Genomic DNA, 16,564 nt, shown 5'->3' on the forward strand with positions numbered 1-16,564 from the left:
CTGCTGTAGAATTTTAAGGATATTTACCTTAACACCCATCTGACCCATGCATCACTAACAACTCCTTTAACGACATGTAATATTTGACATAACTCATATTTTGGAAATAAGTCACTGCTTTATTGATGTTGATGATTAATTAGTAACGTTTCAGGCACTTTGGAAGGAAGGTAAGCCAGTGAGATATACTTTAAAACTTTTTTCTCCTAAACTGTTGTTGCTTTGTAATTCACATAATTAAAGCCAAAGTAAAAAACTTATATTAAGAAAAATGAAATGGCTATGAATAAACACAATGTATCCCCTGGGCATCATGTACCATAAAAATGGCTCCGAAGCGCAATCAACTTTTGTCTCTGGTTGTTCCACGTTGCGAAGCAAGGCATCGTGTTATGCATAATAGGCCAAAAAAATACATTTTCTGTATAGATTAATCCAATGCTTTGTCCAAAGAATTAAAACAGGATATATAAATTATTCATTCATAATGATACCGGTACATTTACTTTTAATTAAGTATTGTGGTTGTGTGCATGGCTCAGTGAACAAGTATGCCCCTTTAAATCTATGTTTAGGATTTTTTCTTTAGTTGAATGCATTGTACGTATTAAGATTGCAGCTGTTTAAAATCTGATGGGTATTAAGCAGATATTTGAAGCTGGTCGAGTCTAGAGACCTAATAACCTCTCGATGGAGGATTGAGGCCAAAGGCTTAAACGTATGCATAAAGCTGCATTTTGACCACCTTTAACCAATCTCAAAAGGAGTAGTTATTGCAGTGAACTCAGGACTGAAAGGCCTTTAATTCTGATTGAGTTCCTCAAGCACAGAAAAATGATTAGGTGCCACTTTCTACTATATGATTGAGATTGATGAAGATTTGGAGTTAGTGAATGCCCGTTTTCCTCCCACATTCCAAAAACATTCATGGTGGACTGGTTAGCTCTAAATTAATGGGTGCCCGTCTGATCGTGCCATACACATACAATTGGCTGGCGACCAATCCAGGGTGTCCCCCACGTGCAGCCATAAGTCAGCAAGGATAGGCTCTAGCACCCCAGCAACCCATGTGAGGATAAGCATTTAAGAAAATGAATGAATGGTCAAAAAAGACCATTTACATTGTTCAAATGCACTCTGATCTAGATTTGGATGGAATTTAAAAAGACAATAGGGTAAAAGGTACTTTTATTTTAATTTAATAAGGTTTAAAAAAATCTATTTTTATAGAATATTTTAGAACATCATATTTTGACTCATCAAGCCCCAAAATAGATACTTTGATGATTTTTTATTTTATTCCGTGGCTGTGTAAGAAGTTATTTAATAAAATTAAAAGAAATAACCTATTAATCTGTTCCACAATTGTAATGATGGAAATGCAGTTGATTTATATCATTCTATAATGTATTAAGAGCGCTAAAGTATTAGTATACTCAGAATATTTTAATAAGATGAGTACATAATAGAAACAAAACAAAATATTAAACAATAAAATCAATTTCCCACCATACTTCCGTTTTACTGGTACTTTTACTGCACTTAACCTCATTCCATATTTCTACCATCTCCTCCTACTCCTCCTTATCACCATCATCATCATCCTCATCACAGCACTAGCTTCTCTAATGATCGACGGCTGGTAAGGCCAAATGGGGAAAAAAACCTACGCAAAGAGACAGATTATTCAAAAACTGTTACTTTTAAATTATTCATGGACATCAAAGCCCTTTCTCATTGAACCTTATGAATAAATCAAAGCTTGGACCAGCATCAGTGTTCCAACGACTAAGTTAACAACAAAAAACAGAAAAACATTTTGGAAAGTCTCTCATTAAAGTAGTTGAAATAGAGAAAAATTACCGAGAGAATTGGGAATTAACACTTTACAGTAATTTGAATTTCAACTTCATTGGTCACATCACTTTTGGATATGTGAATATTTTAAAATATTGTATGTTATGGCCTATAATGCAGAAATATCAAATATGACAAATTGTGTGGGCTGCATTGTCTTTCCAAACTAAAGCAGAAGAAAGTTGCAATTGACTAATGTGCTCATCACTTGTTGGTCACGACATCTTGTAATTCTGAGTGTCATTTTATGCTCCATTAGGGCTGCTGATGTTCATTAATGATGACTGCCCTTCAGCAGATGTGGCATTGCAAACTAATTACAACTTTTAGTCGCCAACACCCCCAACACTCATTAGTTGCCAAGATACCGTCAAGAGAAAAAGACGTTGGCCTGGGATTTTCAGATGGGATTATTCTGCATGAGCGACTCAATTGTATGTAAATTTAACAACAATTAAGTCATCTGCACTTCCTTGAAAGATTCCGGTAATTTTGCTCTACACATCCAAAATTCTTTAGTATTATTTCAATATGTATTCTGTTTCTCATGTCTAGTCACCTTGTAAAGCAACATTGTCTTATTTTCTGCATTACAGTGGTGCATTGAGATATGAGCTAAAATCCCTGACATCTTTTCCTTCCATCCCCATCATCTTTCAACATTGAAATAAAGGAGAATGCCTATAAAATATCTCAGTTCCCCAAAATAACACAATTTTACATGTTTTATCAACAAAAAAACTATTTTACATTGTGGAAAAACATTAAAATAAGTGTAATGCATAGAAATAAACAGATTTTGAATTTCTTGTGTTCTCACCATTGGATTGGATTGGATTGGATAACTTTATTCATCCCGTATTCGGGAAATTTCAGTCACAGTAGCAAGAGGGATGGAATGCAGATACAAGAAAGGCATAGTTACACATAAGTTGGACAATATAGTCGCAAAAACCGCAGAACAACAAAGCAAAAATTACAATGCAAGGAAAGGTATATGGGATCATTAAGCATCATTAAATCAAATCATTAAGACAGAAAAGTTGTACATTACACATTGTACATAATGCATCTAATTTTGAGTAATAGACAGAATTAAATATAGTATGTAAAGTACAAAGGTTCAATAAATATATGCTGATAAGTATTGCAATATCAGTCAATGTTATTTGCTGCAGAATTAATATTGTAATATTGGTCACTTAATGTCGACTCAACCTTCAATTTATAAGGTGAATACAAAGTGACACATAGACAGACAGTATATATTTGCTAGATAATCAATCGTGTTTTCTCAGAAAATTCAATCATTCTTTCATCATTCTGTTCGTTATCCTCACCAAAGTCATGATGATGTTAGTTAATTATGGACAAGCAGAGGGAGGGGTATATCCCTTGTAATATTTTTCATATAAATATACCTCTTAACATTGAATGTCTCTTAAGAAGTATATTTGGTGAAGGATAAAAATATATGCCAGACAATATATTCTGCTCAGCGTAAAGTGAAATAGTCTCTGTTTGGAAATCCAAAGAAAGATTCCGTCTAGGAGATTTTTTTTCAGTCACAAGGGATTTTAAAAAGATCTGAATGTGAGACAAAAGAAGATGATATACTAACTGGGAATGTGGGGATGTCAGTTTTTTTCAAAGCATTAAGGCTTCAGTTTAACCATGTGCACTGTCACTTGTCAGAAATTAAGGCGTTTTGATCTGGTATGTTTTTTTTAGTTGTTTATCATCTTTTCTTTATTCATTTGTCATCATTTATTAAGTTAAATGTTAAAAATTTAAAATGATTTCTTGTTTTAGCATAATCCTGGTTATCTTATTTTCAGATTCATGTTATTTAGTCACTCTGCGAGAGTACAAACTATGTGCAATATCACTCAAAAAATACATTGGAAAGTAATTATCCAGCATCCCAAAAGTTGTGCTCTTTAATATTTTCAGTCTGGTTGCTGTATCATTTTTGTCCGCAAATATGTCCTTTAAATATTACATGCGTTTATTTTTATATGTTACGTAGGAATATTCTACTTGAAAACATCACTCATGGTAGATTCAAAAATAAGATTCATCCACAATTCAAACCGACTCTTATTTTAGGAGTCCCACATTTCAGTGTCTCAATCTTCCTCAATTCCTCGTCACTCTCCCAAATTGGAAGCAAAGCAGACGGGCAGCCACAATTCCATGACAGGGCCTCTCCACAGTAGATAATCATCCATTCTACTCATTTTGGCTCCTTTCTATTTGTTCACATCAACATCAAAGCTTGACTGTTGCCTCCATTGGGGAAGAAGAGCTTAAAGTCTGACTGATCTGGCTCACTCACTTGTAGCGCTGCCCTGGTCATGTCCATCCATCCTTTCTTGCATGTGCTGCATAAACACACATACATGCATGCTCATGTGAATCCACATTTTAGCTGAAGAAGTCTTTTATTTCTGAGGAGACTGGAATAGGGCTTTCTTTGTATCAATCGGAAACCATGTGTTTGAACAAACAAAAAAATCACATGGAGTTCAGCAAAGGTCATTTTTTGGACTGCTTTTATTCAACATCAATATCAGATTATGGAACATAACATTTTCGAGCATACTTCTGTAGATAACACACAACTCTATGTTAAAGTGTATTTACATGACTATATGGTTCTTTAGTGTCCCTGATGAAATTTATTCATTAATAAGTGCATGGATGTATTGGAATTTTGTCCAGCGAAATGAAGAGAAGTTTAAATATCATTGTTCATATTGGTTAAATATGATCAGAGGATTTGAGGCATGATCAAATGGGTAGCTCCATTAAGTTGGGGCTAAAAACATTGCAGTTTACTGCAGAATAACTGCTTTCTTCAAGTACAAAATTGTCTGAAATTTTTATACTTTTGTCTGTTTTTATTTCTATTTTTTAAATTGTTTTTTACATTGTCTAACAGATTTTGGCATTACATTTACACAACATTTTACCTGTGGTTTTTTTCTACTTCATAATTCTCTTTTGAAGAAATTTATTTGGAAAAAAATACAGTTGGAAATACTATTTCAACATGAAAATTGTTTATCCCTTTTTTTTAACTTTATGGATAGGATTTATCTTTATAGCTCCTCTCTGCTAATTTTCATATTAAGGAGGCCTATATTAAAATTATTGCCACAGTAACTATGAAGCATTGTGACCATTACTCCCTTTTTACATGCAGCAGGGGAGCTATACTATGCGTCTGTTGGGTGTAGAAATGAAAGACCATGTTCTTTTTCACTAAGCAATGTGCAGAACTCAGATTTGAGATTTTATTGGCACATTTTACACTGGAACATCTATCACCAATGCAACAATGTATTTAAAAGGGTCAGGAAATGTTGGTGGACATGAATGGTTCCCATTTGCAACATTTATTACATTAGTTTATAATGTACTGTTGATCTGTTAAAATTTAAAACCATGGACACATGATGCAAACAGAGTAATGTGTTCCTTATTAAAAAAACACAGCAAAACACTAGTTATCTTACCTCCTAAGGTTTGCTTAAGCAGGAATATTCTAATTACAGAGCTTGTATAAGCAACATTAACTGCAATATAAAAATGAAAGATACAACCCTAAAAAGGCAGTGAACTTATTCATAATATTTTTCACATTAGTAGAATTATACATAACTAACTGACTGTTTAAAAGTAATCTGATTCACTCCTGCATTTCTGTTGCATAAAAAGAGAGATGTAAATTCCTACTGGTTTTGAATCCCTATGTAAAACCTTTAATAATATATATCATATATACGTAGACTGAAATAATGATGAGTTTACTGCTATTTTTGTACTAATTTGTGGGCGTTTTCGCTTGTATTCAAATGTGGATTATATGGCTGCAGTGGACACTGAACTCTATTGGAATCAATACCAATTTCTATGTTCTGTATCTGTTAACCTGTATTTCAAATCACCACGGTTACGGTTTATCTCATGAGAATTTGTCTTTGAAGTAAAACAACAAAAATATTTATTGATATCAACAAAATCTGGATTCAAAGATGGCTATGTGAATGCCTTTTTTAATTATATTTAAACCCACTTCATTATGAGCCACATCCTTCGAAAGCAAAACTGCCACACTTAACATTCTCAAATCTCCCTCCAAAGTACTCAATGACATTAGATCAATTGATGATCAGAGGTTGGGAATCCCATCATTTGAATTTCTTTAGAAGTCATCCCCTGTAGTCCTCTCTTAATCGGCCCATAATCTATCCTTTTGTGTATTCCCTTTCCCCCTTCGTACTTTGGCTTTATTCCATCTGTCTGGATATCTGTCCTCTTCCCGACTCCCTTTCTCTCATGGCCTCGTTCTCAAATGTCTGAACAACCCCCCTCGTGCCCACCCCAATCTCCATCTCTGCATCTCTTGACACTGCTCCTAATTACAAAACACACAGGGGCCATTAGAGCGGACCTCCAGTCCTTAATCCATTCATTCTCAACCACTTTGCCACTATCTCTGAATCTTCTGTCCTCCTTCTTCTGTTCTTGGTCAAAAGTGTCTTTGTGTTGAGCCCGTTAGCTGAACAAAGGCGTGGGACTGCAGTGGTGCACAGAAAGGTCATGTGATGTACAGCCCAGGGCAATGCCAATAGGGTCCGGGCTTTCTCAATGGGAACACACTTGATGGCTGTGCACCAAAAGCATTTTGAAATGTTTGTCTGGGTTTGACATGTTTTTTTTCTTTCTTCACAAAACCTATTAAAACATAATCAGCCATCATTTTTAGCCTGGTGATTCAGAATAAGCAGCGTAAAGTGTCAATTTGATTTGAGTTGGTAAACTCATAAAATATCGTTAACATTAAAAATGCTATATAATTGAAATATTTTATGTGTAGATGAGTTTTTTAGAGGCCTATAACAGTAATGCTGTCTGCAGTTGATTTATCAATTGCTATTAGGAATGCTGTTTGACATTAAGATTTTTGTCTTTGCTTAAATGAAAGGTCATTGCCTCACAAAAAAAATGAATGGGGGTAAAAAGACATGTTGCATCCAAAGTAGTAGCTTTCATTTTGCATCAATTTCTTAAATGTGCTTAATTATAATTAAAAAGTCATTTCAAATCACCTACTGAAGTTTGACATTTGTTTTTTTTTAGTATACTTTAAAAAAACTGTTTTTGTGCTTTTTGTTGTTGACAATAATATTTTTTGTATGTATTTTTGGCACAAATACACATTGATCCTCCAAGTTTAATGTAAGGTTGTGATAAAGGATTGAAGTAGAGTTATCACTCTACTTCAATTAATTGTGATATGACGTTGCACGGATCTTAAAGATTGGCATGGCCAATCTCTTTATAGCTTCCCAAAATATATAATATTATAGAAAGTAAACACGATAAATATTGTTTGCTAATGTGACGTATAAACTGCTATTACCCATCTTACCATAAAATAATGTAAACATACTGTGTATGATCCCGGACTATACATCGTAGGCCGAGCCCAAAAATATGCGACCCATAATCCTTAAAATACTGTTTATACAATTGTGGGTGATGGGCTGGAAATCCAGCCTCAAGACAAAAAAAAGCCTAGAAAATACACACTGTACCCCACTGTTAATATAAATGAAATGAGCCTGTTTTTCTAGGATATTTCATCCACTGTACTTCCCTTTATTGTGTGTTGCTGCGCAAGTGATATTTATGTCTGGCTCTATGACTTATCAGAGCTTTGCAGGACTTGGAAAGTGAACCCCATTAGTGCTGGTTTCAGCCTGTCTGTAGTTTGCGTACCATCTGAAATATGCCATGCACACTGTGAATGTCAGCCTATTCAGGTGACTTGAGCTCCATTGCACAACCACTGTACTTTCATGCAGCTTTGTGACACTGCATACAAAACACAGCAGCATCCCTGACCCCAGATTTGTTGTGCGAGTACCCACATTTGTCCAGCCCCTGTTGCTGTCCATTCGTCAGTCAGCTCATGGTCATTACAGCAATCCATTGCAGGATTTATGACACCGCTTGATGTTTCATGGCTTTATAAAGGGAGATGAAAGTGGCTCTCAATGGCAGCAGAGAGAGAGGGAGAGTGCCAGTGATGGGGGCACAGTAAGAAAGAAAATAACTCTCAAGTAGAATCCTCAACTTTTCATTAACCATTAATGAGTTGACAAAACAATAGGCACTATATATATATATATATATATATATATATATATATATATATATATATATATATATATATATATATATATATATATATATATATATATATATATATATATATATATATATATATATATATATATATATATATATATATATATATATATATATATATATATATATATATATATATATATATATATATATATATATATATATATATATATATATATATATATATATATATATATATATATATATATATATATATATACATATACATATACATATACATATATATATATATATATATATATATATATATATATATATATATATATATATACATATACATATACATATACATATACATATATATATATATATATATATATATATATATATATATATATACATATACATATACATATACATATATATATATATATATATATATATATATATATATATATATATATATATATTACAGCAGAAACTCAAGATTAGTCACAAAATATGATGATTATTGTATTAATAATTCTGTTAGACATGTCTTTACTAGTGAAGTTTATTAAGATATAAAAATACATGACTCTTAAAGTGTAGGACACGCGAGATACAAACACACATGAATCTTGTAAGACAGCCATCATGACACATCTCTGCAAGAACATAAGCTTGTTGGTTTTGTTTATTGTCTGTCTCCAGGCACTGGGAGGCCTTTATGCACATGCACTAACACACACTCATATATACTGGCGCTCCAAATTGTTCGATTAAGTGGGTCATCCTTTCCTACAGTCTCTTGAAAGAAAAGCTTTTTCGTGCATCTCTTCGCTGAAAGGCAATCACACCCCACCATGGGTTTTGAGCTCAACTTTTAGGATTATTTATTGAATTGACAGTAATGCACTTAGGAAGTCTACTGATTATTTGTATCAAGTGTTTCTCTACGCTTTAAATGCATATTCATGTAAGTCAGTGTGTGGAAAAAAAGCCAAGTCAACTGGTTTATATGATCAAATTTGCAATCTACAGTGTATGTAATGTGTAAAAAAATTATTAATGATTTTTATGAATTGAGGCGGCAATGTGAAAGAGTAGTTAGCATGTACAACTTCCGATTCTGAGATGGAAATGTTATCCCTGTGCATTGGTGGGTTTAATCTGGGTACTACGGTTTCTTCCTACATCCCAAAAACATGGTTGGCTGGTTGACACTCCAAATTTTCCTTAAGTATGAATGTGAGTGTAAATGGTTGTTAGTCTCATAGTGCCCTGCGATTGGCTGCCAACTCAAGGTGTTCCCAGCCAACTATGAGCAGTTGGCTGGGACCATTGAGGATAAACGGAAGAGAAAATAAATAAATTAATGAATTAATATTTAAGGGGAATGAGAGGCACAAATGAGGAAAGATTAGATTAACAGCACGCAAGTAAATTGCTGCCAGCATTGGATAATAAAGTCAAAACAAACTGTCAAATCAGTTTGTGGTCACTAGGAAAGACCTTAAAATGAGGTTTAAATACAATTGGAACTCCACATCGTATTTGTTTGTCGAGTGCAGCCAGGGTCAGAGTTCAGTAGAACAGTTTTGTAGCCATAAAAAAAGATTGGTTTGTTGACTTTGTGTCTGGTTTTGCTGCAACATCTGCATACGTTTGGAGTATGTGAGTTTGCCTAGCTGTTTGACTGAGATGCTGAGTGTGAAGGGCACAGCACCTCAGGAGGAATGACACAACACATGCGCGCACACACATGTAAACAGCACAAACACACACACACACACAACTCTTCTCCTTTCTGTTCTTCTGTTGGATGACTCATCCCACCCAGGGACAGTGAGAGAGGGGGAAAGAGTAGGAAAGACAGCGCAGTGCGATAGATGAGACTAAACGAAGATGCACGACAGTGAAGTAGAAGTATTTTTTTTCTCCCGCTGACCTTTTATTTCAATGACTTAATCCGATTGCTTGTATAATTTTATCCCAACGACACACAGATTTGCCACTATCTGCCACTCGTTTTATGCTATCACAGCTATTTTAAACTTGCTCGGCATTAAATGACTGCTACCTTCAATCATAGTTTTTTAGTATCTATAACGGTGTTCCAGGAAGAAGATAGAACAAATGGATGCTTTTAAAAGGTGATTCTGCTATATGACACCACTGAGTTGGCTCTATTGCCAAGGATACAGGGGTAATGCAGAGGTGCATTGCTTATCTGTATTGCTGACGACTGCAAAGAGCTGAGATAGTTAAGTGGTAAGATCCCATGTGTCTATACATGCAGGATATGCCGATACTGCACCATTTTCCCCCATTCAAAACCACCTAAGTATTATGGTTTTCCTGAAATTGAAAGCCAAGAAGCTTGACAAGGTTAGCCTGAATTATTGCCAATGGTGATGCAGCATATTACCTGGTGATGCATCTTTTTATCACACTAGGCATAAAAGTGGTTTCAAATGATATTGAAAGGGAAACCTGTCAATAGTATATTCGTTGGAAAATCATTAGCCTATAGAGGGAAATAAGTGTCCTACCATCATTCTATTGAGTACTGAGGCAGGTAATTTCATGCTTTCTAAATATAAACTGTCTAGACATACACTTTCTAAATGTTTTGTATAATTGATTCTGATGGAGTATTTTTATATTAGAGATTTATATCAATTTAACTACCAATAATGATCATTTTTTAGGAAGGACTCACAAAAAAACTTAAAATAAAATAAAATATACAGAAGAAACTGGAATAAACAACAACATCAACAACTAAAATAATTAATTTGGAACCATTCAGTGATACAAGAAATGCCTTTTTGTAAAGTGGAATTAACTCTTTTTCTACTGTATCTGTAAAATCAACCAATTTGTCTTATTGCATAATGATATAATATTTCAAAATAGAATTAGACCTGTTTAGTCTTAAACTCGTTAAATCTGGTTTGGGATTTAATACGGTTGGTAAATATCTAAACAGCAAACTAATGCAGCATCAGCATCCATCAAGCAACTTTGCCGCATTAATACCACAGCAATATTTACACATGAATCAGCACGGACGCGAGGTCCATGTTTGATGTTCACAACTAAGAGCATAAAGTATACATTTAGCCAGCAAACACAAAAAGCCAACTAATTAAAAACAGCTCATTCGATTCTCATTTAATGAAGTCATTGGCAGGGCTCAATGACAATCAGTCTAGGCTGTAGTACAAATTTGTTAACTCTTTAACATAGGCCACTGGTCAGTCTCCGTGTCAATCAGTACACATCCTAATTATCCTATTTTCAGTTTCCAGTATATTGCAGATTGCGTTAATTTTGACAATGGCAGCTACATGATTGACAGAATATACATTTCCCATTGTTTTAGTTGCAATATTTTGTTCTTGCTGGGGCAGCTAAATTTTTTTTTCTTTCCTCAAAAAGAACTTAACAAATTGGTTTGGTCAAAGTTCTCTGAATATTTCCAATATCATTCTACATTATTGTGTTTGGCCAGATTAAACTGCCGATTGATTAGAGTCTGCACACAGACGACTCCAATTTAGCCATTTGCTGAGAGCTGCCATCCCCTGAAACAGAAACCTTGGCAGGGGACAGCATCGGATCACACTGCCTCCCCTTCATAGCCATATGAGTTTTGCTCAATAGAGGAAAGAAAAGTGCTCACCCCAAAAAAGAGTCTCTTCTTGTCAGGCCCAGAGCGTGTTGTTCAAGTGTGTTTGTCTGTTTGTTTAAGTTTGTCTGTCAGTTCGTCTCCACCAGTGCATGCTGCCTATTGCTGTAGAGTGCAAGCAACTCCAGCTGTGGCAAAATGTATAATGTTGCATGCATGTGTGAGTGGAAATGTCACTCACTAGGTCACACACGCATTCCAAAATAAACGGCTCCCGCTGAGAATTACTATCGATCCATGTGGTGCTCAGCTGCATTCGGAAAGCAATCTTCTTTCCTGAGGAATGTTAAATGCCTATGTGTCAAGTCAAGTCAAGTTTATTTGTTTAGGCCTTAATCACAAAAGACTTGAAAAGTGTAAGTAATGATTTGAAAGCACCGTCCATGTAAGTTAAAAGGACAAATCACTGCCTGGTGCCATCGAGAGTATATGTATGAGAGATGACACTTATTTTTCCTGAAGTCAAAATCATTCCTTGTCAGGCCTGAAGGAAAGAATATATGGGTAAAACTAAGTGACAGAAAAGTGAAAGAAACTCACAAACAAAATCGAATAAAAAGCCCATCTGATTGACAGCCCACACGCCTGTCTGGTTCCTGTCACATTCAAGACGTTCTTACAGAGTAGTGAATTCTGGGTAGACAGGCAGCAATGGCAGACACGCCCTCCCCTCAGGTTACTAACTTGTTTCTAACCTTTTTTTGTGTTGTTTTATATAAACTGTATACAAGAATGGCAAACTCAACATTTTAGTCCATTTTGACCGGTTACCATTAGCCTTAATCTCTAAATCTTAATCCTTGCAGAATGGCTACTGCAGTTTATTTGTTTTTTTTTTAATGTAAAGTCCAGCTGGCATTAGTGAAACACAAATGTTTCATAGCTGTATTTAAAACTCAGGAGTCAGCATCATACCTCACAGAATGCACTCTTCAGTGTACATAGTTTTTAGCCTATACTGAGCTCCATAAAACATAATCAATGTTTTTTTTCTAATGACAGATAGGCTTACTCATATCAAAATTCTGCAAAAACCTTGAACCAGTAGTGATTCTATAAACTGCTGATTTAGGAAACACAGTCATCTATTTGTATTCTTATGCTGGCGAGTAGACTAAGGGGATTGGGTACAATAATTACCCTATGAAAAATGTTGCCAGGTTGCATGAAAATGAACAGCCTTCCATAATTATTTAGTCAGTGAGAAAAATGCCCTTTTTTGTTGCAAATTTTAAAATGTACTACCTACATCACTTTTTTTTTTACTACGTTAACCCTAAAAGTGAAGAAAACTATTTACAATACAACTCAGACAAATGGGAATGGGAAATATGATGGTGATTTTATGAACCTGGCCTATGGGCTTTCATTGTTGGGTATATTAATAAAGTTTAGGGCCTTACTCCGATTGTTCATCTACTCATATTTCTTCCCATTAATTCATCTTCTATACTGCAACATCCTCGTATGGGTTGCAGGGGCTTCTCAAGCCTATCCCAGCTGACTTCTGGCCCGCAAACCAACCCGAGTCTGACACCCCTGCCCTACACGATCAAGAGTCTCTATTTCTTCCCATATAATTTAAATCAAAAACAGATTTTCTGTCCCCTGTATTTTTGTTCAACTCATCCAGCCAAACACTGGGTTTAGGGAAAGTGAGAATAGGGATTATGTCCACTGATTGATTCATAATCAGAACTGGATGTACAATGCCTTTCCCTGAATGGCTAAGAGGTCCTCCACTTTTTCTGCTATCCTGAAATTGATAGGTAGTATCGAATTGACCTTTAGTTCTACCTTTTCTGGTATATTTAAATATATAGCACAGGTATAGTCTCTAGGTGTTACATCATATATACTGACTGGCCAGTGAACAGCTAAAAAGACAATCTTACCCCTTCATTACTAAAAAAAATGTGTTGATTTGTGAGTGTTATTCTTTGCACAGAAGCTTTTTACCTCACATTACAAACACACAAAAAACACTTGACCTCCCACTTATGTTAAGGTGAAATTGTGCTTGACTATTGAAGTACTCTTCTTTTCCTTTACAAAAATTCTCTTTGATCCTTGCGCAGCAATGCTGTTTTTGTTATGATGTGCACTTCCATGGCTTAATTCAAATTCGCTGCAATGCATTTTTCCCTCTTTTGACGTTCCCATCCATGAATGCAACAACAGCATATTTGGAGTACTTCACTGTGGCTTTTCAGTGGCATGATAGCTGCCAAGTTATTAGAGAAATGTATTAAGAAACACAAAACTTAAGTTTAATTGAATGTATTTCTGTTTTTTGGTTTTTTTTGTACATCTAATCAAGTTGTGTCTATTTTTAGCAAAATGCATGGATAGTGGATATGCATAATATAAATTTTTAAAGGCTTAAATGGAGCACAAGTGTACTGTCATTTGCTCTTTCTCTCCAAGGAACTGCTTTGGGGGGTTTAACACAAAAAAATGGTCAAGCTTTCCCACTTCCTGTGTTCTTAAGGAAGAAAAAAAACATGTCCTTCAATTTCTGAGTCCCATGGTCCATAATGATCTGTTCTGTCTCCCATAGGCAGGCCGTTACTATGGCAACTTGATGACGCTCTGTGGGAGAAGAGGAGGGAGAGGAGAGAGGCGGGTAAAAGAAATGAGGAAGAGGTTTGCTGCACCAAAGATTGAATGATTTAGAAGATGACTTGCTCTGCAAAGACATCTCACGTTGTCTAGGGCAGTGTTCCTCTAATCACTGTGCTGCGGCACAATGATGTGCCGTCAGGTATGCCGCAGGAAATTACAAGTCATACATTGTTATATTCAGAGAGAAATCTTAATATTAAGAGATTGAAATCAAACTATTACGAGATTAAATTTGCCATATGGAGTACTCGAAAGCATAGATTTCACCATTACAAGATTCAGATCTTAATATTATGAGATTAAAGTCATTGTGTGAAGCCCGGCGGTGAGAGTTCAACGCGTTGCACTCAGAGTTCTGAGGATATGGGTTCGATTCCAGGTAGGGCCTTCTGTGTGGAGTTTGCATATTCTCCACGGGCTAGCGTGGCTTTCCTCTGGGTATTCCGGTTTTCTGCAACACCACAAAAACATTCAGGGTAGGCCCAAAGTCATGTAGGAACATAACATTTTTTTCTTTAACTTGCACAAACAATTGCAAAGTTACAGATGCTTTTTTTAAACTTTCAGATTATTATATTCTCTCTCTCCTATTTATTTATGGATTTATATTGTACTTGTTATGAAAAAAACATTGCAGCCTTGTGGCAATTACATTCTTAATCAAGTAAAATATAGTCATGTTTGTAGTTCAACACTGTCAGTAACACTTTTAACACTTCATAGGTCAACCATTTAACTCACTGGCTGTCATTTATGAAGTTAGGCATTCAATCCATTTCCACTGGGAGGCGTCTGCCAACATTCACTGTCAAAATAGATTGGACATCTAATGTCATCAGGGTCACAGAAAGGTGAACATTTACAGCCTTTCTCCCGATTTCAATGTATTTGACGTTGTTAAGGACAATATAAATTACATAATATAATTAAATGAATAAATGAACGAATAATTTAATTCATGTAAGTTAAGCCCAGTGGCAGTGGTTGGCGCGTCGGCCTTGGAGTTCTAAGGTTGAGTTGTTGTCAATCCCAGGTCAGTCCTCATTGTGTGTGGAGTTTGCATGTTCTTCCGGGTGTTCTGGTTTCCTCCCACATCCCAAAAACATGCAGGATAGGCTGCTTGAACACTCTAAATTCCCAACCTAATAGTGTGATTGTGAACAGTTTTCCGTCTCCTTGTGCCCTGCGATTGGCTGGCCATCGATTGACCGTGTCCCCCGGTCCGAAGTCAGCTGAGATAGGTTCCAGCACCCCCTGCGACCCTTGTGAGGATAAAGCGGTTCAGAAAATGAATGAATGAATGAAAAAATAGTCAGATGACCTATTAGGGTTAGGAATGTTAGGTCTGAAGAGTTTTCATTTGACCTTGGGTGGGGTTTAATAAGATACAGGAGATGTTTCATGTATTGGATAACCTTGCATCACATCCTTTTTAAATGTTTTTAATTCCAATTTTCTTTACCTGAAGTGTTTTGAAACTTTTTCAATCTACATTTGTCATGCGTAGACGATCTCGGATAACATCATGCACAATGGCATTCTTTCAGTGAACTTAACTCGCTTTAGGACCCAGAGCTGACTTTTTGGGCAAGTCTACTGCTGTTAGCGGGGCAAGGCAAAGCAGAGGAAAATCAACGCACACAACTACACGCGCACTTACACGCGCACAAACACTCACTGACTCGGCAGTGGAGAGTGCGGAGAGTGAGAGAGTGAGTGAGTGAGAGAGTGAGAGAGAGTATCGGAACGTCGCGACTTGTGAGAGTGTGTGTATGTGTGCGTGTAAATGTTTGTGCGTGTAGGTGCGCACACGCTCGCTAGGCGGTAGGATCGACTGGCGGAGCGGACATGGAGGGACTCGGGAAAAACGCTGGGAAGTGACCGAGCGTCTACTCGAAGAAGGGGGGGACGCAGAAAGACAGGACGGACGGATATACGCGAGGAAAGAAGGGAGGAAGGAAGCTGGCGAGGAAAGTCTGACAGATCGGAAAAGAGTGGAAAGCGACTCATCTGGAACGCAGCAGGATTCTAAGGTGACTTCTATGGCTCTTTTTTCTGTTGGTGTGAGTGATCGTGTGGTGTTGACACGCGCCGCAATGCTCGGGTTGTATGATGACACTGGTCGTGTCCAAGTGGGGGCACTTTAAAGTGTGCGTGAAGCATGTGTGTATACATTCTTTTGGTTGTTACTTCCATCGCACTGAAAAAATGGGAGTTCCGGGG

General features: G+C 36.1%; 1 protein-coding gene across 1 annotated transcript in view; it reads left to right on the forward strand.

The window, feature by feature from the left end:
* Nucleotides 1–15,940: 15,940 nt before the first annotated feature.
* Nucleotides 15,941–16,564, forward strand: part of ches1 (checkpoint suppressor 1) — a 51,464-nt gene continuing 50,840 nt past the window's right edge. The window contains exon 1 of the mRNA XM_077710231.1: nt 15,941–16,374. The gene's annotated coding sequence lies outside the window, so the exon portion shown is untranslated. The remainder of the gene's footprint in view (nt 16,375–16,564) is intronic.

This window comes from Stigmatopora nigra, chromosome 2 (assembly GCF_051989575.1).
Source record: "Stigmatopora nigra isolate UIUO_SnigA chromosome 2, RoL_Snig_1.1, whole genome shotgun sequence".
Lineage (NCBI taxonomy): Eukaryota > Metazoa > Chordata > Actinopteri > Syngnathiformes > Syngnathidae > Stigmatopora > Stigmatopora nigra.